This window comes from Pseudophryne corroboree, chromosome 7 (assembly GCF_028390025.1).
Source record: "Pseudophryne corroboree isolate aPseCor3 chromosome 7, aPseCor3.hap2, whole genome shotgun sequence".
In the NCBI taxonomy this organism is placed as follows: Eukaryota; Metazoa; Chordata; class Amphibia; order Anura; family Myobatrachidae; genus Pseudophryne; species Pseudophryne corroboree.
The window spans coordinates 516,689,365-516,710,730 of NC_086450.1; positions in this window are offsets into that span (position 1 = coordinate 516,689,365).

Here is a 21,366-nt window from a genome sequence, read left to right on the forward strand (position 1 = left end):
TGTCATACAGACAGACGGGCACCGGCTCACTGTGTGCTTGACCCCCCACATCGGCATACTCAGCAGGGTCTCTCTGGTGCGGAGGAGCGTCACTTTCTGACACACTCCACGCTTCTTAGCTGCAGTTTAGTGGGGCACCTGCCGCTGTGCAGGTTCCATACTGCCTCTGTTATCTCCAGCCCCGGCAACCCCACCGCTAGCTGCAGCGCTGCCACCCGCAGTGGAGTGCGCCCAGCTCATTCACACACTTTAGCTGGCGGGTAGCGCTGCAGAAATCCGAGCTGCTTGCAGGCTCTGACCCACTCCTCCCTCCAGCCGCAGCGTCTCCTGGGAGCTAACCAGTCACTCCCAGTCTCCCCTTACCATAGTGCCCAGCAGCCGTGAGGTCCGCGCCACGTGCATGCTATGACCCCCTCCTCCCTCCAGCCGCAGCATCTCCTGGGGGCTAACCAGTCATTTCCAGTCTCACCTTACCACAGTGCCCGGCAGCTGCGCGAGGTCTGCGGTGTGTGACTGAGGAGGGGGGGAGGGATGCGGACTGGCAGAGGAAGCAGGAATCCAGCCTGAGAGAGTCAGCCATGCCAAGTCTCCAGCAGCAGCAGATCCCAACAGGTTGGAGTGGAACAGCAGCAGCCAGCAGCAGTGACTCCGGTAAGACACATCTGTCTGTCACCACTGTTTTGTCCCTAATACCAATCTCTCCCGTGCCCTGTGTTCTGTCATGTCCCTGTCACCCCTGGCCTTGCCCTTTCACCCTTATCCTGGCCCTTTCACCCTTATCCTGGCCCTGTCACCCTTATCCTGTCCCTATCATTTCTGTCCTGGCCCCGTCACCCCTGTCCTGGCCCCGTCACCCCTGTCCTGGCACCGTCACCCCTGTTCTGACCCTGTCACCCCTGTCCTGGCCCCGTCAACCCTGTACTGACCCTGTCACCCCTGTCCTGGCTCTGTTACTGCATACCCTCCAACTACCTTTTATGGCATGTACAGTACCCGCAGCGCCTCCAGACCTCTCCCCAATGCACCACACCTCCGCACCTTCCCCTCCACCACATGCGGCACTCTACCCCTCCCCCACATGCTGTGCCTCCAGACCCCCTACACCACCCGTGGCTCCCACTCCTCCACCCCTTCACCACCCACAGCACCTCCAGGCCCCTTCCTCCATTCACCCCCCTTATATGTCTCCCACCACACCTGCCCCCCTCCACCCGCAGCATCTGCAGACACCCTCCTCCATCAGCGGTCCCCCTCTCACCCACCCCTCCCCCACCAATGGCACCCCCGCACCTGCCCCTCCACCACCTGCAGCACCTCCGGACCTCCTTTCCCATCCGCCGCAACACCCGTACCTGCCCCTACCCTACCCATGGTGCCTGCGGTCCCCTACCCCACCCCCGGCACTCCCGTCCCTTCCCATCCAACAGCACCTCCGGAACCCTTCATCCATCCACAACATCCCCACACCTGCCCCTCTCCCACCCGTGGCACCCCTGCCCCTCCCCCACCTTCAGTGCCTCCGGACCCCTCCCCCATCTGCATCCCCCACTCCTCTGTCCCTCCCCCATGCGCAGCACCTCCCGAACCTTCCCCATCCGGGCCCCACCCCCACTTCTGCCTCCCTCCACCCGCAGCATCTACAGACACCATCCGCAGTCCCCCCCCACACCCGCTACATTCTGTACATCGTGCCCTGCAGGTGCTGTTCACGCCGTCGCAAGGGGCTGCGCCTCCTTCACCATCGCACGCCCTTTCATTGTGCAATATTTAACAACTAACAAAGGAATGCAGGTAATACTCCATATAATACAAATATTAAACCCCAGAAAGGCATGCAAGGGTTAAGGGGGCGTAGCCCCTTGCGACGGTGTGAAGAGCGCCCGTAGGGCGCGATGAAGCACCTAGTAAGTAATATAATACTATACTATCCATCCATCTATATTGTATACCTGTGGTGTTTTTTTTTTTCTTCATACTAGTTTAGCAGTCTGCTGACAGTGTCCACCAGGTCCGTTATATACAGTATATTATATATATAAGCAGTACGGTAGGCCACGGCTGTACCTACCTCTGTGTCGTCAGTGCACTCGTCTTCCATAAGTAATATAATACTATACTATCCATCCATCTACATTGTATACCTACCTGTGGTGGGTTTTTTTTCCTTCATACTAGTTTAGCTGTCTGCTGACAGTGTCCACCAGGTCCGTTATATACAGTATATTATATATATAAGCAGTACGTAGGCCACGGCTGTACCTACCTCTGTGTCGTCAGTGCACACGTCGTCCATAAGTAATATAATACTATACTTACTATCCATCCATCTACATTGTATTGTATACCTACCTGTGGTGGGTTTTTTTTCTTCATACTAGTTTAGCAGTCTGCTGACAGTGTCCACCAGGTCCGTTATAATAAGAATTTACTTACCGATAATTCTATTTCTCGGAGTCCGTAGTGGATGCTGGGGTTCCTGAAAGGACCATGGGGAATAGCGGCTCCGCAGGAGACAGGGCACAAAAGTAAAGCTTTTACAGGTCAGGTGGTGTGTACTGGCTCCTCCCCCTATGACCCTCCTCCAGACTCCAGTTAGGTACTGTGCCCGGACGAGCGTACACAATAAGGGAGGATTTTGAATCCCGGGTAAGACTCATACCAGCCACACCAATCACACCGTACAACTTGTGATCTAAACCCAGTTAACAGTATGATAACAGAGGAGCCTCTGAAAGATGGCTTCCTAAACAATAACCCGAATTAGTTAACAATAACTATGTACAAGTATTGCAGATAATCCGCACTTGGGATGGGCGCCCAGCATCCACTACGGACTCCGAGAAATAGAATTATCGGTAAGTAAATTCTTATTTTCTCTATCGTCCTAAGTGGATGCTGGGGTTCCTGAAAGGACCATGGGGATTATACCAAAGCTCCCAAACGGGCGGGAGAGTGCGGATGACTCTGCAGCACCGAATGAGAGAACTCCAGGTCCTCCTTTGCCAGGGTATCAAATTTGTAAAAATTTACAAACGTGTTCTCCCCTGACCACGTAGCTGCTCGGCAGAGTAGTAATGCCGAGACCCCTCGGGCAGCCGCCCAAGATGAGCCCACCTTCCTTGCGGAATGGGCCTTAACAGATTTAGGCTGTGGCAGGCCTGCCACAGAATGTACAAGTTGAATTTTGTTACAAATCCAACGAGCAATCGACTGCTTAGAAGCAGGTGCACCCAACTTGTTGGGTGCATACAGTATAAACAGCGAGTCAGATTTTCTGACTCCAGCCGTCCTTTAAATGTATATTTTTAAGGCTCTGACAACGTCCAACAACTTGGAGTCCTTCAAGTCGTCTGTAGCCGCAGGCACTACAATAGGCTGGTTCAGGTGAAACGCTGATACCACCTTAGGGAGAAAATGCGGACGCGTCCGCAGCTCTGCCCTATGTCGAATGGAAAATTAAATAAGGGCTTTTATAAAACAAAGCCGCCAGTTCAGATACTCTCCCGGCCGAAGCCAGGGCCAGTAACATAGTCACTTTCCATGTGAGATATTTCAAATCCACCTTCTTTAGTGGTTCAAACCAATTTGATTTGAGGAAATCTAAAACTACATTTAGATCCCACGGTGCCACCTTAGGCACCACAGGAGGCTGTATATGCAGTACTCCTGTGATAAAAATCTGGACCTCAGGGACTGAGGCCAATTCTTTTTGGAAGAATATTGATAGGGCCGAAATTTGAACCTTAATAGATCCCAATTTGAGACCCATAGACAATCCTGATTGCAGGAAATGTAGGAAAACGACCCAGTTGAAATTCCTCCATCGGAGCACTCCGCTGCTCGCACCACGCAACATATTTTCGCCAAATACGGCGATAAAGCTTCGCGGTGACTTCCTTCCTTGCCTTTATCAAGGTAGGAATGACTTCTTCTGGAATGCCTTTTCCTTTTAGGATCTGGCATTCAAACGCCATGCCGTCAAACGCAGCCGCGGTAAGTCTTGAAAAAGACAAGTACCCTGCTGAAGCAGGTCCCTTCTCAGAAGTAGAGGCCACGGATCGTCCGTGACCATCTCTTGAAGTTCCGGGTACCAAGTCCTTCTTGGCCAATCCGGAGCCACTAGTCTTACTCCACTTTGCCGTATAATCCTCAATACCTTTGGTATGAGAGGCAGAGGAGGAAACACATATACCGACCAAGGTGTTACCAGCGCGTCCACAGCTATTGCCTGCGGATCTCTTGACCTGGCGCAATACCTGTCCAGTGTTTTGTTGAGGCGAGACGCCATCATGTCCACCATTGGTTTTACCCAACGGTTTAATAGCATGTGGAAAACTTCTGGATGAAGTCTCCACTCTCCCGGGTGAAGGTCGTGTCTGCTGAGGAAGTCTGCTTCCCAGTTGTCCACGCCCGGGATGAATACTGCTGACAGTGCTATCACGTGATTCTCCGCCCAGCGAAGGATCCTGGCAGCTTCTGCCATTGCCCTCCTGCTTCTTGTGCCGCCCTGTCTGTTTACATGGGCGACTGCCGTGATGTTGTCCGACTGGATCAACACCGGTCTTCCTTGAAGCAGAGGTTCCGCCTGGCTTAGAGCATTGTAGATTGCTCTTAGTTCCAGAATGCTTATGTGAAGAGACTTTTTCAGGCTCGACCACACTCCCTGGAAATTTCTTCCCTGTGTGACTGCTCCCCAGCCTCTCTGGCTGGCACCCGTGGTCACCAGGATCCAATCCTGCATGCCGAATCTGCGGCCCTCCAATAGATGAGCCTCCTGCAACCACCACAGAAAGGATACCCTTGTCCTCGGCGACAGGGTTATCCGCAGGTGCATCTGAAGATGCGACCCTGACCATTTGTCCAACAGATCCCTTTGCATGGAATCTGCCGAAAGGGATTGCTTCGTAAGAAGCTACCATTTTTTCCCAGGACTCTTGTGCATTGATGTACAGACACCTTTCCTGGTTTTAGGAGGTTCCTGACCAGGTCAGATAACTCCTTGGCTTTTTCTTCGGGAAGAAAAACCTTTTCTGAACTGTGTCCAGAATCATCCCCAGGAACAGCAGACGAGTTGTCGGCATTAATTGGGATTTTGGAATATTCAGAATCCATCCGTGCTGCTTTAGCACCTCTTGAGATAGTGCTAAACCCATCTCTAGCTGTTCTCTGGACCTTGCCCTTATGAGGAGATCGTCCAAGTATGGGATAATTAATACGCCTTTTCTTCGAAGAAGAAATATTATCTCGGCCATTACCTTTGTAAAGACCCGAGGTGCCGTGGACAAACCAAACGGCAGCGTCTGAAACTGATAGTGACAGTTTTGTACAACGAACCTGAGGTACCCCTGGTGTGAGGGGTAATTGGAACGTGGAGATACGCATCCTTGATGTCCAAGGATACCATAAAGTCCCCTTCTTCCAGGTTCGCTTATCACTGCTCTGAGTGACTCCATCTTGAACTTGAACTTCTTTATGTACAGGTTCAAGGACTTCAGATTTAGAATAGGCCTTACCGAGCCATCCGGCTTCGGTACCACAAAAAGAGTGGAATAATACCCCTTCCCTTGTTGTAGAAGAGGTACCTTGACTATCACCTGCTGAGAATACAGCTTGTGAATGGCTTCCAAAACCGTCTCCCTTTCTGAGGGGGACGTTGGTAAAGCAGACTTCAGGAAACGGCGAGGTGGCTCTGTCTCTAATTTCAACCTGTACCCCTGAGATATTATCTGCAGGATCCAGGGATTTACCTGCGAGTGAGCCCACTGCGCGCTGTAATTCTTGAGACGACCGCCTACCGCCCCCGAGTCCGCTTGCGAAGCCCCAGCGTCATGCTGAGGCTTTTGTAGAAGCCGGGGAGGGCTTCTGTTCCTGGGAAGGAGCTGCCTGTTGCTGTCTCTTCCCTCGTCCTCTGCCTCGTGGCAGATATGAATAGCCCTTTGCTCTCTTATTTTTAAAGGAACGAAAAGGCTGCGGTTGAAAGGTCGGTGCCTTTTTCTGTTGGGGAGTGACTTGAGGTAGAAAGGTGGATTTCCCGGCCGTAGCCGTGGCCACCAAATCCGATAGACCGACCCCAAATAACTCCTCTACGCATCGCCTGTCCACTGTCGTGTCCATAAAGCTCTTCTGGCCGAAATGGACATAGCACTTACCCGTGATGCCAGTGTGCAGATATCTCTCTGTGCATCACGCATATAAAGAAATGCATCCTTTATTTGTTCTAACGACAGTAAAATATTGTCCCTGTCCAGGGTATCAATATTTTCGATCAGGGACTCTGACCAAACTACCCCAGCACTGCACATCCAGGCAGTCGCAATAGCTGGTCGTAGTATAACACCTGCATGTGTGTATATACCTTTTTGGATATTTTCCATCCTCCTATCTGATGGATCTTTAAGTGCGGCCGTCTCAGGAGAGGGTAACGCCACTTGTTTTGATAAGCGTGTTAGCGCTTTGTCCACCCTAGGAGGTGTTTCCCAGCGCTCCCTAACCTCTGGCGGGAAAGGGTATAAAGCCAATAACTTCTTTGAAATTAGCAGTTTTTTATCGGGGCACCCCACGCTTCATCACACACGTCATTTAATTCTTCTGATTCGGTAAAAACTACTGGTAGTTTTTTCACACCCCACATAATACCCTGTTTAGTGGTACCTGTAGTATCAGCTAAATGTAACATCTCCTTTATTGCCAAAATCATATAACGTGTGGCCCTTTTGGAAAATACGGTTGATTCGTCACCTTCACTACCGGAATCAGTGCCTGTGTCTGGGTCTGTGTCGACCGACTGAGGCAAGGGGCGTTTTACAGCCCCTGACGGTGTTTGAGGCGCCTGGACAGGCACTACGTGAGTGTCCGGCCGCCTCATGTCGGCAAACGACTGCTTAAGCGAGTTGACGCTATCCCGTAATTCCACAAATAAGGCATCCATTCTGGTGTCGACCCCCTAGAAGGTGACATCCTCATATTTGGCAATTGCTCCGCCTCCACACCAATAACGTCCTCATACATGTCGACACACACGTACCGACACACAGCAGACACACAGGGAATGCTCTATACGAAGACAGGACCCACTAGCCCTTTGGGGAGACAGAGGGAGAGTCTGCCAGCACACACCAAAAAGCGCTATATATGACAGGGATAGCCTTATGATTAAGTGCTCCCTTATAGCTGCTTTTATATTAATATATTGCCATTTATTTTGCCCCCCCTCTCTGTTATACCCTGTTTCTGTAGTGCAGTGCAGGGGAGAGACCTGGGAGCCTTCCTGACCAGCGGAGCTGTGACAGAAAATGGCGCCGTGTGCTGAGGAGATAGGCCCCGCCCCTTTTCCGGCGGGCTCGTCTCCCGCTATTTAGTACATTTAGGCAGGGGTAAATATCTCCATATAGCCTCTGGGGCTATATGTGAGGTATTTTTAGCCTTTTTAAAGGTTTACATTTGCCTCCCAGGGCGCCCCCCTCCAGCGCCCTGCACCCTCAGTGACTGCCGTGTGAAGTGTGCTGAGAGGAAAATGGCGCACAGCTGCAGTGCTGTGCGCTACCTTAAGAAGACTGCAGGAGTCTTCAGCCGCCGATTCTGGACCTCTTCTTGCTTCAGCATCTGTGAGGGGGCCGGCGGCGTGGCTCCGGTGACCATCCAGGCTGTACCTGTGATCGTCCCTCTGGAGCTTCATGTCCAGTAGCCAAGAAGCCAATCCATCCTGCACGCAGGTGAGTTCACTTCTTCTCCCCTCTGTCCCTCGTTGCAGTGATCCTGTTGCCAGCAGGAATCACTGTAAAATAAAAAACCTAAGCTAAACTCTCTAAGCAGCTCTTTATGAGAGCCACCTAGAATTGCACCCTTCTCGGCCGGGCACAAAAATCTAACTGGAGTCTGGAGGAGGGTCATAGGGGGAGGAGCCAGTACACACCACCTGACCTGTAAAAGCTTTACTTTTGTGCCCTGTCTCCTGCGGAGCCGCTATTCCCCATGGTCCTTTCAGGAACCCCAGCATCCACTTAGGACGATAGAGAAATACAGTATATTATATATATAAGCAGCAGTACGGTAGGCCACGGCTGTACCTACCTCTGTGTCGTCAGTGCACTCGTCGTCCATAATTAATATAATACTATACTTACTATCCATCCATCTACATTGTATTGTATACCTACCTGTGGTGTTTTTTTTTTCTTCATACTAGTTTAGCAGTCTGCTGACAGTGTCCACCAGGTCCGTTATATACAGTATATTATATATATATAAGCAGTACGGTAGGCCACGGCTGTACCTACCTCTGTGTCGTCAGTGCACTCGTCGTACATAAGTAATATAATACTATACTTACTATCCATCCATCTACATTGTATTGTATACCTACCTGTGGTGGTTTTTTTTTTTCTTCATACTAGTTTAACAGTCTGCTGACAGTGTCCACCAGGTCCGTTATATACAGTATATGATATATATAAGCAGTACGGTAGGCCACGGCTGTACCTACCTCTGTGTCGTCAGTGCACTCGTCGTCCATAAGTAATATAATACTATACTTACTATCCATCCATCTACATTGTATTGTATACCTACCTGTGGTGGTTTTTTTTTTCTTCATACTAGTTTAGCAGTCTGTTGACAGTGTCCACCAGGTCCGTTATATACAGTATATTATATATATAAGCAGTACGGTAGGCCACGGCTGTACCTACCTCTGTGTCGTCAGTGCACTTGTCGTCCATAAGTAATATAATACTATACTTACTATCCATCCATCTACATTGTATTGTATACCTACCTGTGGTGGGTTTTTTTTTCTTCATACTAGTTTAGCAGTCTGCTGACAGTGTCCACCAGGTCCGTTATATACAGTATTATATATAAGCAGTACGGTAGGCCACGGCTGTACCTACCTCTGTGTCGTCAGTGCACTCGTCGTCCATAAGTAATATAATACTATACTTACTATCCATCCATCTACATTGTATTGTATACCTACCTGTGGTGGGTTTTTTTTTCTTCATACTAGTTTAGCAGTCTGCTGACAGTGTCCACCAGGTCCGTTATATACAGTATATTATATATATAAGCAGTACAGTAGGCCACGGCTGTACCTACCTCTGTGTCGTCAGTGCACTCGTCGTCCATAAGTAATATAATACTATACTTACTATCCATCCATCTACATTGTATTGTATACCTACCTGTGGTGGGGTTTTTTTTCTTCATACTAGTTTAGCAGTCTGCAGACAGTGTCCACCAGGTCCGTTATATACAGTATATTATATATATAAGCAGTACGGTAGGCCATGGCTGTACCTACCTCTGTGTCGTCAGTGCACTCGTCGTCCATAAGTAATATAATACTATACTTACTATCCATCCATCTACATTATTGTATACCTACCTGTGGTGTTTTTTTTCCCTTCATACTAGTTTAGCAGTCTGCTGACAGTGTCCACCAGGTCCGTTATACAGTATATTATATATATAAGCAGCAGTACGGTAGGCCACGGCTGTACCTACCTCTGTGTCATCAGTGCACTCGTCCTCCATAAGTAATATAATACTATACTTACTATCCATCCATCTACATTGTATTGTATACCTACCTGTGGTGGGTTTTTTTTTCTTCATACTAGTTTAGCAGTCTGCTGACAGTGTCCACCAGGTCCGTTATATACAGTATATTATATATATAAGCAGTACAGTAGGCCACGGCTGTACCTACCTCTGTGTCGTCAGTGCACTCGTCGTCCATAAGTAATATAATACTATACTTACTATCCATCCATCTACATTATTGTATACCTACCTGTGGTGTTTTGTTTTTCTTCATACTAGTTTAGCAGTCTACTGACAGTGTCCACCAGGTCCGTTATACAGTATATTATATATATAAGCAGCAGTACGGTAGGCCACGGCTGTACCTACCTCTGTGTCGTCAGTGCACTCGTCCTCCATAAGTAATATAATACTATACTTACTATCCATCCATCTACATTGTATTGTATACCTACCTGTGGTGGGTTTTTTTTTCTTCATACTAGTTTAACAGTCTGCGGAAAGTGTCCACCAGGTCCGTTATATACAGTATATTATATATATAAGCAGTACGGTAGGCCACGGCTGTACCTACCTCTGTGTCGTCAGTGCACTCGTCCTCCATAAGTAATATAATACTATACTATCCATCCATCTACATTGTATACCTGTGGTGGCTTTTAGTTGTGCGCATTAAAATATGGAGAACTAAAATGTGGAGGTTAAAAAAATAGGGAAAGATCAAGATCCACTTCCACCTCGTGCTGAAGCTGCTGCCACTAGTCATGGCCGAGACGATGAAATGCCATCAACGTCGTCTGCCAAGGCCGATGCCCAATGTCATAGTACAGAGCATGTAAAATCCAAAACACAAAAGATCAGTAAAAAAATGACCCAAAAATCAAAATTAAAAGCGTCTGAGGAGAAGCGTAAACTTGCCAATATGCCATTTACGACACGGAGTGGCAAGGAACGGCTGAGGCCCTGGCCTATGTTCATGGCTAGTGGTTCAGCTTCACATGAGGATGGAAGCACTCATCCTCTCGCTAGAAAAAAGAAAAGACTTGCGGCAAAAGCACAGCAAAGAACTGTGCGTTCTTCTAAATCACAAATCCCAAAGGAGAGTCCAATTGTGTCGGTTGCGATGCCTGACCTTCCCAACACTGGACGGGAAGAGCTTGCGCCTTCCACCATTTGCACGTCCCCTGCAAGTGCTGGAAGGAGCACCCGCAGTCCAGTTCCTGATAGTCAGATTGAAGATGTCAGTGTTGAAGTACACCAGGATGAGGATATGGGTGTTGCTGGCGCTGGGGAGGAAATTGACAAGGAGGATTCTGATGGTGAGGTGGTTTGTTTAAGTCAGGCACCCGGGGAGACACCTGTTGTCCGTGGGAGGAATATGGCCATTGACATGCCTGGTCAAAATACAAAAAAAATCAGCTCTTCAGTGTGGAATTATTTCAACAGAAATGCGGACAACTGGTGTCAAGCCGTGTGTTGCCTTTGTCAAGCTGTAATAAGTAGGGGTAAGGACGTTAACTACCTCAGAACATCCTCCCTTATACGTCACCTGCAGCGCATTCATAATAAGTCAGTGACAAGTTCAAAAACTTTGGGCGACAGCGGAAGCAGTCCACTGACCAGTAAATCCCTTCCTCTTGTAACCAAGCTCGCGCAAACCACACCACCAACTCCCTCAGTGTCAATTTCCTCCTTACCCAGGAAAGCCAATAGTCCTGCAGGCCATGTCACTGGCAAGTCTGACGAGTCCTCTCCTGCCTGGGATTCCTCCGATGCATCCTTGAGTGTAACGCCTACTGCTGCTGGCGCTGCTGTTGTTGCTGCTGGGAGTCGATCGTCATCCCAGAGGGGAAGTCGGAAGACCACTTGTACTACTTCCAGTAAGCAATTGACTGTCCATCAGTCCTTTGCGAGGAAGATGAAATATCACAGCAGTCATCCTGTTGCAAAGCGGATAACTGAGGCCTTGACAACTATGTTGGTATTAGACGTGCGTCCAGTATCCGCCGTTAGTTCACAGGGAACTAGACAATTGCTTGAGGTAGTGTGCCCCCATTACCAAATACCATCTAGGTTCCACTTCTCTAGGCAGGCGATACCGAGAATGTACACGGACGTCAGAAAAAGACTCACCAGTGTCCTAAAAAATGCAGTTGTACCCAATGTCCACTTAACCACGGACATGTGGACAAGTGGAGCAGGGCAGACTCAGGACTACATGACTGTGACAGCCCACTGGGTAGATGTATTGCCTCCCGCTGCAAGAACAGCAGCGGCGGCACCAGTAGCAGCATCTCGCAAACGCCAACTCGTTCCTAGGCAGGCTACGCTTTGTATCACCGCTTTCCAGAATACGCACACAGCTGAAAACCTCTTACGGCAACTGAGGAAGATCATCGCAGAATGGCTTACCCCAATTGGACTCTCCTGGGGATTTGTGGCATCGGACAACGCCAGCAATATTGTGCGTGCATTACATCTGGGCAAATTCCAGCACGTCCCATGTTTTGCACATACCTTGAATTTGGTGGTGCAGAATTATTTAAAAAACGACAGGGGCGTGCAAGAGATGCTGTCGGTGGCCAGAAGAATTGCGGGCCACTTTCGGCGTACAGGCACCGCGTACAGAAGACTGGAGCACCACCAAAAACACCTGAACCTGCCCTGCCATCATCTGAAGCAAGAGGTGGTAACGAGGTGGAATTCAACCCTCTATATGCTTCAGAGGATGGAGGAGCAGCAAAAGGCCATTCAAGCATATACATCTGGCCACGATATAGGCAAAGGAGGTGGAATGCACCTGTCTCAAGCACAGTGGAGAATGATTTCAACGTTGTGCAAGGTTCTGCAACTTTTTGAACTTGCCACACGTGAAGTCAGTTCAGACACTGCCAGCCTGAGTCCGGTCATTCCCCTCATCAGGCTTTTGCAGAAGAAGCTGGAGGCATTGAAGGAGGAGCTAAAACAGAGCGATTCCGCTAGGCATGTGGGACTTGTGGATGGAGCCCTTCATTTGCTTAACCAGGATTCACGGGTGGTCAATCTGTTGAAATCAGAGCACTACATTTTGGCCACCGTGCTCGATCCTAGATTTAAAACCTACGTTGGATCTCTCTTTCCGGCAGACACAAGTCTGCAGAGGTTCAAAGAACTGCTGGTGAGAAAATTGTCAAGTCAAGCGGAACGCGACCCGTCAACATCTCCTCCTTCACATTCTCCCGCAACTGGGGGTGCGAGGAAAAGGCTACGAATTCCGAGCCCACCCGCTGGCGGTGATGCAGGGCAGTCTGGAGCGACTGCTGATGCTGACATCTGGTCCGGACTGAAGGACCTGCCAACGATTACTGACATGTCGTCTACTGTCACTGCATATGATTCTCTCACCATTGAAAGAATGGTGAAGGATTATATGAGTGACCGCATCCAAGTAGGCACGTCAGACAGTCCGTACGTATACTGGCAGGAAAAAGAGGCAATTTGGAGGCCCTTGCACAAACTGGCTTTATTCTACCTAAGTTGCCCTCCCTCCAGTGTGTACTCCGAAAGAGTGTTTAGTGCCGCCGCTCACCTTGTCAGCAATCGGCGTACGAGGTTACTTCCAGAAAATGTTGAGAAGATGATGTTCATTAAAATGAATTATAATCAATTCCTCCATGGAGACATTCACCAGCAGCAATTGCCTCCAGAAAGTACATGGGGACCTGAGATGGTGGATTCCAGTGGGGACGAATTAATAATCTGTGAGGAGGGGGATGTACACAGTGAAAGGGGTGATGAATCGGACGATGATGATGAGGTGGACATCTTGCCTCTGTAGAGCCAGTTTGTGCAAGGAGAGATTGATTGCTTCTTTTTTGGTGGGGGCCCAAACCAACCAGTCATTTCAGTCACAGTCGTGTGGCAGACCCTGTCGCTGAAATGATGGGTTCGTTAAAGTGTGCATGTCCTGTTTATACAACATAAGGGTGGGTGGGAGGGCCCAAGGACAATTCCATCTTGCACCTCTTTTTTCTTTCATTTTTCTTTGCGTCATGTGCTGTTTGGGGAGTATTTTTTGGAAGGGCCATCCTGCGTGACACTGCAGTGCCACTCCTAGATGGGCCAGGTGATTGTGTCGGCCACTAGGGTCGCTTAGCTTAGTCGTCACACAGCTACCTCATTGCGCCTCTTTTTTTCTTTGCGTCATGTGCTGTTTGGGGAGTATTTTTTGGAAGGGCCATCCTGCGTGACACTGCAGTGCCACTCCTAGATGGGCCAGGTGTTTGTGTCGGCCACTAGGGTCGCTTAGCTTAGTCGTCACACAGCTACCTCATTGCGCCTCTTTTTTTCTTTGCATCATGTGCTGTTTGGGGAGTATTTTTTGGAAGGGCCATCCTGCGTGACACTGCAGTGCCACTCCTAGATGGGCCAGGTGTTTGTGTCGGCCACTAGGGTCGCTTAGCTTAGTCGTCACACAGCTACCTCATTGCGCCTCTTTTTTTCTTTGCGTCATGTGCTGTTTGGCGAGTATTTTTTGGAAGGGCCATCCTGCGTGACACTGCAGTGCCACTCCTAGATGGGCCAGGTGTTTGTGTCGGCCACTTGGGTCGCTTAGCTTAGTCACACAACGACTTTGGTGCAGCTCTTTTTTTCTTTGCATCATGTGCTGTTTGGGGACTATTTTTTTAAGTGCCATCCTGTCTGACACTGCAGTGCCACTCCTAGATGGGCCAGGTGTTTGTGTCGGCCACTAGGGTCGCTTAGCTTAGTCGTCACACAGCTACCTCATTGCGCCTCTTTTTTTCTTTACGTCATGTGCTGTTTGGGGAGTATTTTTTGGAAGGGCCATCCTGCGTGACACTGCAGTGCCACTCCTAGATGGGCCAGGTGTTTGTGTCGGCCACTAGGGTCGCTTAGCTTAGTCGTCACACAGCTACCTCATTGCGCCTCTTTTTTTCTTTGCGTCATGTGCTGTTTGGGGAGTATTTTTTTGAAGGGCCATCCAGCGTGACACTGCAGTGCCACTCCTAGATGGGCCAGGTGTTTGTGTCGGCCACTTGGGTCGCTTAGCTTAGTCGTCACACAGCTACCTCATTGCGCCTCTTTTTTTCTTTACGTCATGTGCTGTTTGGGGAGTATTTTTTGGAAGGGCCATCCTGCGTGACACTGCAGTGCCACTCCTAGATGGGCCAGGTGTTTGTGTCGGCCACTAGGGTCGCTTAGCTTAGTCGTCACACAGCTACCTCATTGCGCCTCTTTTTTTCTTTGCGTCATGTGCTGTTTGGGGAGTATTTTTTTGAAGGGCCATCCTGCGTGACACTGCAGTGCCACTCCTAGATGGGCCAGGTGTTTGTGTCGGCCACTTGTGTCGCTTAGCTTAGTCACACAGCGACCTTGGTGCGCCTCTTTTTTTTTCTTTGCATCATGTGCTGTTTGGGGACTATTTTTTTTAAGTGCCATCCTGCCTGACACTGCAGTGCCACTCCTAGATGGGCCAGGTGTTTGTGTCGGCCACTTGTGTCGCTTAGCTTAGCCATCCAGTGACCTTGGTGCAAATTTTAGGACTAAAAATAATATTGTGAGGTGTGAGGTGTTCAGAATAGACTGAAAATGAGTGGAAATTATGGTTATTGAGGTTAATAATACTATGGGATCAAAATGACCCCCAAATTCTATGATTTAAGCTGTTTTTTAGGGTTTTTTGCAAAAAACACCCGAATCCAAAACACACCCGAATCCGACAAAAAAAATTCGGTGAGGTTTTTTTTGTCGGATTCGGGTGTGTTTTGGATTCGGGTGTTTTTTTCAAAAAACCCTAAAAAACAGCTTAAATCATAGAATTTGGGGGTCATTTTGATCCCAAAGTATTATTAACCTCAATAACCATAATTTCCACTCATTTTCAGTGGCCGACACAAACACCTGGCCCATCTAGGAGTGGCACTGCAGTGTCACGCAGGATGGCCCTTCAAAAAACTACTCCCCAAACAGCACATGACGCAAAGAAGAAAAAAAAGAGGCGCAATGAGGTAGCTGTGTGACTAAGATAAGCGACCCTAGTGGCCGACACAAACACCTGGCCCATCTAGGAGTGGCACTGCAGTGTCACGCAGGATGGCCCTTCCAAAAAACACCCCCCAAACAGCACATGACGCAAAGAAAAAAAGAGGCGCAATGAGGTAGCTGTGTGACTAAGATAAGCGACCCAAGTGGCCGACACAAACACCTGGCCCATCTAGGAGTGGCACTGCAGTGTCACGCAGGATGGCCCTTCCAAAAAACACCCCCCAAACAGCACATGACGCAAAGAAAAAAAGAGGCGCAATGAGGTAGCTGTGTGACTAAGATAAGCGACCCAAGTGGCCGACACAAACACCTGGCCCATCTAGGAGTGGCACTGCAGTGTCACGCAGGATGGCCCTTCCAAAAACTACTCCCCAAACAGCACATGACGCAAAGAAAAATGAAAGAAAAAAGAGGTGCAAGATGGAATTGTCCTTGGGCCCTCCCACCCACCCTTATGTTGTATAAACAGGACATGCACACTTTAACCAACCCATCATTTCAGTGACAGGGTCTGCCACACGACTGTGACTGAAATGACGGGTTGGTTTGGACCCCCACCAAAAAAGAAGCAATTAATCTCTCCTTGCATAAACTGGCTCTACAGAGGCAAGATGTCCACCTCATCATCATCCTCCGATATATCACCGTGTACATCCCCCTCCTCACAGATTATCAATTCGTCCCCACTGGAATCCACCATCTCAGCTCCGTGTGTACTTTGTGGAGGCAATTGCTGCTGGTGAATGTCTCCACGGAGGAATTGATTATAATTCATTTTAATGAACATCATCTTCTCCACATTTTCTGGATGTAACCTCGTACGCCGATTGCTGACAAGGTGAGCGGCGGCACTAAACACTCTTTCGGAGTACACACTTGTGGGAGGGCAACTTAGGTAGAATAAAGCCAGTTTGTGCAAGGGCCTCCAAATTGCCTCTTTTTCCTGCCAGTATAAGTACGGACTGTCTGACGTGCCTACTTGGATGCGGTCACTCATATAATCCTCCACCATTTCTTTCAATGGGGAGAGAATCATATGCAGTGACAGTAGACGACATGTCCGTAATCGTTGTCAGGTCCTTCAGTCCGGACCAGATGTCAGCATCAGCAGTCGCTCCAGACTGCCCTGCATCACCGCCAGCGGGTGGGCTCGGAATTCGGAGCCTTTTCCTCGCACCCCCAGTTGCGGGAGAATGTGAAGGAGGAGATGTTGACAGGTCGCGTTCCGCTTGACTTGACAATTTTGTCACCAGCAGTTCTTTGAACCCCAGCAGACTTGTGTCTGCCGGAAAGAGAGATCCAAGGTAGGTTTTAAATCTAGGATCGAGCACGGTGGACAAAATGTAGTGCTCTGATTTCAACAGATTGACCACCCGTGAATCCTTGTTAAGCGAATTAAGGGCTCCATCCACAAGTCCCACATGCCTAGCGGAATCGCTCTGTGTTAGCTCCTCCTTCAATGTCTCCAGCTTCTTCTGCAAAAGCCTGATGAGGGGAATGACCGGACTCAGGCTGGCAGTGTCTGAACTGACTTCACGTGTGGCAAGTTCAAAAGGTTGCAGAACCTTGCACAACGTTGAAATCATTCTCCACTGCGCTTGAGACAGGTGCATTCCACCTCCTATATTGTGCTCAGTTGTATAGGCTTGAATGGCCTTTTGCTGCTCCTCCAACCTCTGAAGCATATAGAGGGTTGAATTCCACCTCGTTACCACTTCTTGCTTCAGATGATGGCAGGGCAGGTTCAGGCGTTTTTGGTGGTGCTCCAGTCTTCTGTACGTGGTGCCTGTACGCCGAAAGTGTCCCGCAATTCTTCTGGCCACCGACAGCATCTCTTGCACGCCCCTCTCGTTTTTTAAATAATTCTGCACCACCAAATTCAAGGTATGTGCAAAACATGGGACGTGCTGGAATTTGCCCATATTTAATGCACACACAATATTGCTGGCGTTGTCCGATGCCACAAATCCACAGGAGAGTCCAATTGGGGTAAGCCATTCTGCGATGATCTTCCTCAGTTGCCGTAAGAGGTTTTTAGCTGTGTGCGTATTCTGGAAAGCGGTGATACAAAGCGTAGCCTGCCTAGGAAAGAGTTGGCGTTTGCGAGATGCTGCTACTGGTGCCGCCACTGCTGTTCTTGCGGCGGGAGTCCATAGATCTACCCAGTGGGCTGTCACAGTCATATAGTCCTGACCCTGCCCTGCTCCACTTGTCCACATGTCCGTGGTTAAGTGGACATTGGGTACAACTGCATTTTTTAGGACACTGGTGAGTCTTTTTCTGAGGTCTGTGTACATTTTCGATATCGCCTGCCTAGAGAAATGGAACCTAGATGGTATTTGGTACCGGGGACACAGTACCTCCAACAAGTCTCTAGTTGGCTCTGCAGTAATGATGGATACCGGAACCACGTTTCTCACCGCCCAGGATGCCAAGGCCTCAGTTATCCGCTTTGCAGCAGGATGACTGCTGTGATATTTCATCTTCCTCGCAAAGGACTGTTGGACAGTCAATTGCTTGGTGGAAGTAGTAAAAGTGGTCTTACGAGTACGACTTCCCCTCTGGGATGACCATCGACTCCCAGCAGCAACAACAGCAGCGCCAGCAGCAGTAGGCGTTACACGGAAGGATGCATCGGAGGAATCCCAGGCAGGAGAGGACTCGTCAGAATTGCCAGTGACATGGCCTGCAGGACTATTGGCATTCCTGGGGAAGGAGGAAATTGACACTGAGGGAGTTGGTGGTGTGGTTTGCGCGAGCTTGGTTACAAGAGGAAGGGATTTACTGGTCAGTGGGCTGCTTCCGCTGTCGCCCAAAGTTTTTGAACTTGTCACTGACTTATGATGAATGCGCTGCAGGTGACGTATAAGGGAGGATGTTCCGAGGTGGTTAACGTCCTTACCCCTACTTATTACAGCTTGACAAAGGCAACACATGGCTTGACAAATGTTGTCCGCATTTCTGTTGAAATACTTCCACACCGAAGAGCTGATTTTTTTGGTATTTTCACCAGGCATGTCAATGGCCCTATTCCTCCCACGGACAACAGGTGTCTCCCCGGGTGCCTGACTTAAACAAACCACCTCACCATCAGAATCCTCCTGGTCAATTTCCTCCCCAGCGCCAGCAACACCCATATCCTCCTCATCCTGGTGTACTTCAACACTGACATCTTCAATCTGACTATCAGGAACTGGACTGCGGGTGCTCCTTCCAGCACTTGCAGGGGGCGTGCAAATGGTGGAAGGCGCATGCTCTTCACGTCCAGTGTTGGGAAGGTCAGGCATCGCAAACGACACAATTGGACTCTCCTTGTGGATTTGTGATTTCGCCAGCTTGAGTCTTTTCATTTTTCTAGCGAGAGGCTGAGTGCTTCCATCCTCATGTGAAGCTGAACCACTAGCCATGAACATAGGCCAGGGCCTCAGCCGTTCCTTGCCACTTCGTGTGGTAAATGGCATATTGGCAAGTTTACGCTTCTCCTCCGACAATTTTATTTTAGATTTTTGAGTCCTTTTTTTACTGATATTTGGTGTTTTGGATTTTACATGCTCTGTACTATGACATTGGGCATCGGCCTTGGCAGACGACTTTGATGGCATTTCATCGTCTCGGCCATGACTAGTGGCAGCAGCTTCAGCACGAGGTGGAAGTCGATCTTGATCTTTCCCTATTTTTGGAACCTCAACATTTTTGTTCTCCATATTTTAATAGGCACAACTAAAAGGCACCTCAGGTAAACAATGGAGATGGATGGATACTAGTATACTTATGGATGGACGAGCGACTGCCGACACAGAGGTAGCTACAGCCGTGGACTACCGTACTGCGTCTGCTGCTAATATAGACTGGATGATAATGATATAAAAAATATATATATATCACTACTGCAGCCGGACAGGTATATATTATATAATGACGGACCTGCTGGACACTGTCAGCACTGCAGACTCCTAAAGTAAGCTACTAGTATCAAGAAGATAGAAAAAAAAAAACACAACAGGTAGGTGGTATACAATTATGGATGGACGAGCGACTGCCGACACAGAGGTAGCTACAGCCGTGGACTACCGTACTGCGTCTGCTGCTAATATAGACTGGATGATAATGATATAAAAAATATATATATATATCACTACTGCAGCCGGACAGGTATATATTATATAATGACGGACCTGCTGGACACTGTCAGCACTGCAGACTCCTAAAGTAAGCTACTAGTATCAAGAAGATAGAAAAAAAACACACAACAGGTAGGTGGTATACAATTATGGATGGACGAGCGACTGCCGACACAGAGGTAGCTACAGCCGTGGACTACCGTACTGCGTCTGCTGCTAATATAGACTGGATGATAATGATATAAAAAATATATATATATCACTACTGCAGCCGGACAGGTATATATTATATAATGACGGACCTGCTGGACACTGTCAGCACTGCAGACTCCTAAAGTTAACTACTAGTATGAAGAAGATAGAAAAAAAAAAACCCACCACAGGTAGGTATACAATTATGGACGAGCGACTGCCGACACAGAGGTAGCTACAGCCGTGGACTACCGTACTGCGTCTGCTGCTAGTATAGACTGGATGATAATGATATAAAAAATATATATATATCACTACTGCAGGACAGGTATATATTATATAATGACGGACCTGCTGGACACTGTCAGCAGAATGCGTTTATAGAATAAAAACACCACACGACGAGTGTTTAACTTTTTCAGGCAGACAATCACAATAAAAAGGGGAACAAGCCAACCAAAGTTGGAAAGGGCGCTAGGGGTGTGTTTCCAATTAACCGTGTATATAGCAGCTGCCTGGATAGGTCAGTTACACCTATATAGAATGACAATACAATATAACAACAAAATAGGCTGCGCTTAGAGATGAATTGTTATAACAACTGATAAAATTTATTATACTTAAAATCTGTCCATTAGGACAATTAAAAATGCATGTACATTGCTGAAATGACCTCTGATCATACTTTAAACAACAATTGAGCCTGTTCCAAATTAACCGTGAGACCCTATTATTTGAAACCAAATAAATCCTGGGGCTATAGCATAGTCCCTGGGCTGGAAAGTATGTCCCAACGCTGGAGGATTGGCAGTTCCAAAGAGATGCAAGATTAATGGAAAGTCCTCACCAGTTTTGCGTGTGGATGAACAAAGTCCAGTCCTTTGGTAATGGATATGGTTCCAATGGAGCAATGTGTAGGGTCCGCGGTGGTCCAAGCTGAGATGGTAGGTTGTGGTAAATTGATCAGAGGTCATTTCAGCAATGTACATGCATTTTTAATTGTCCTAATGGACAGATTTTAAGTATAATAAATTTTATCAGTTGTTATAACAATTCATCTCTAAGCGCAGCCTATTTTGTTGTTATATTGTATAGACAATCACAATATACTGGTGGTCACTGGTCACTGGTCAGTCACACTGGCAGTGGCACTCTGGCAGCAAAAGTGTGCACTGTTAAATATATGTACTCCTGCTATAACTGCTCCCCAGTCTCCCCCACAATTAAGCTGTGTGAGCAGTGAGCACTCAGCACAGTCAGATATACATAGATGATGCAGCACACTGAGGCTGAGCACAGATATGGTATACTGTTACTGTGTCACTGTGTATCGTTTTTTTTTCAGGCAGAGAACGGATTATATGAAATAATAATAAAACTGCACTGGTGGTCACTGGTCAGTCACTAGTAAACTCTGCACTCTCTGAGTACTCCTAAGCTCCAGTAAATCAAGTGTCTCACTATCTAT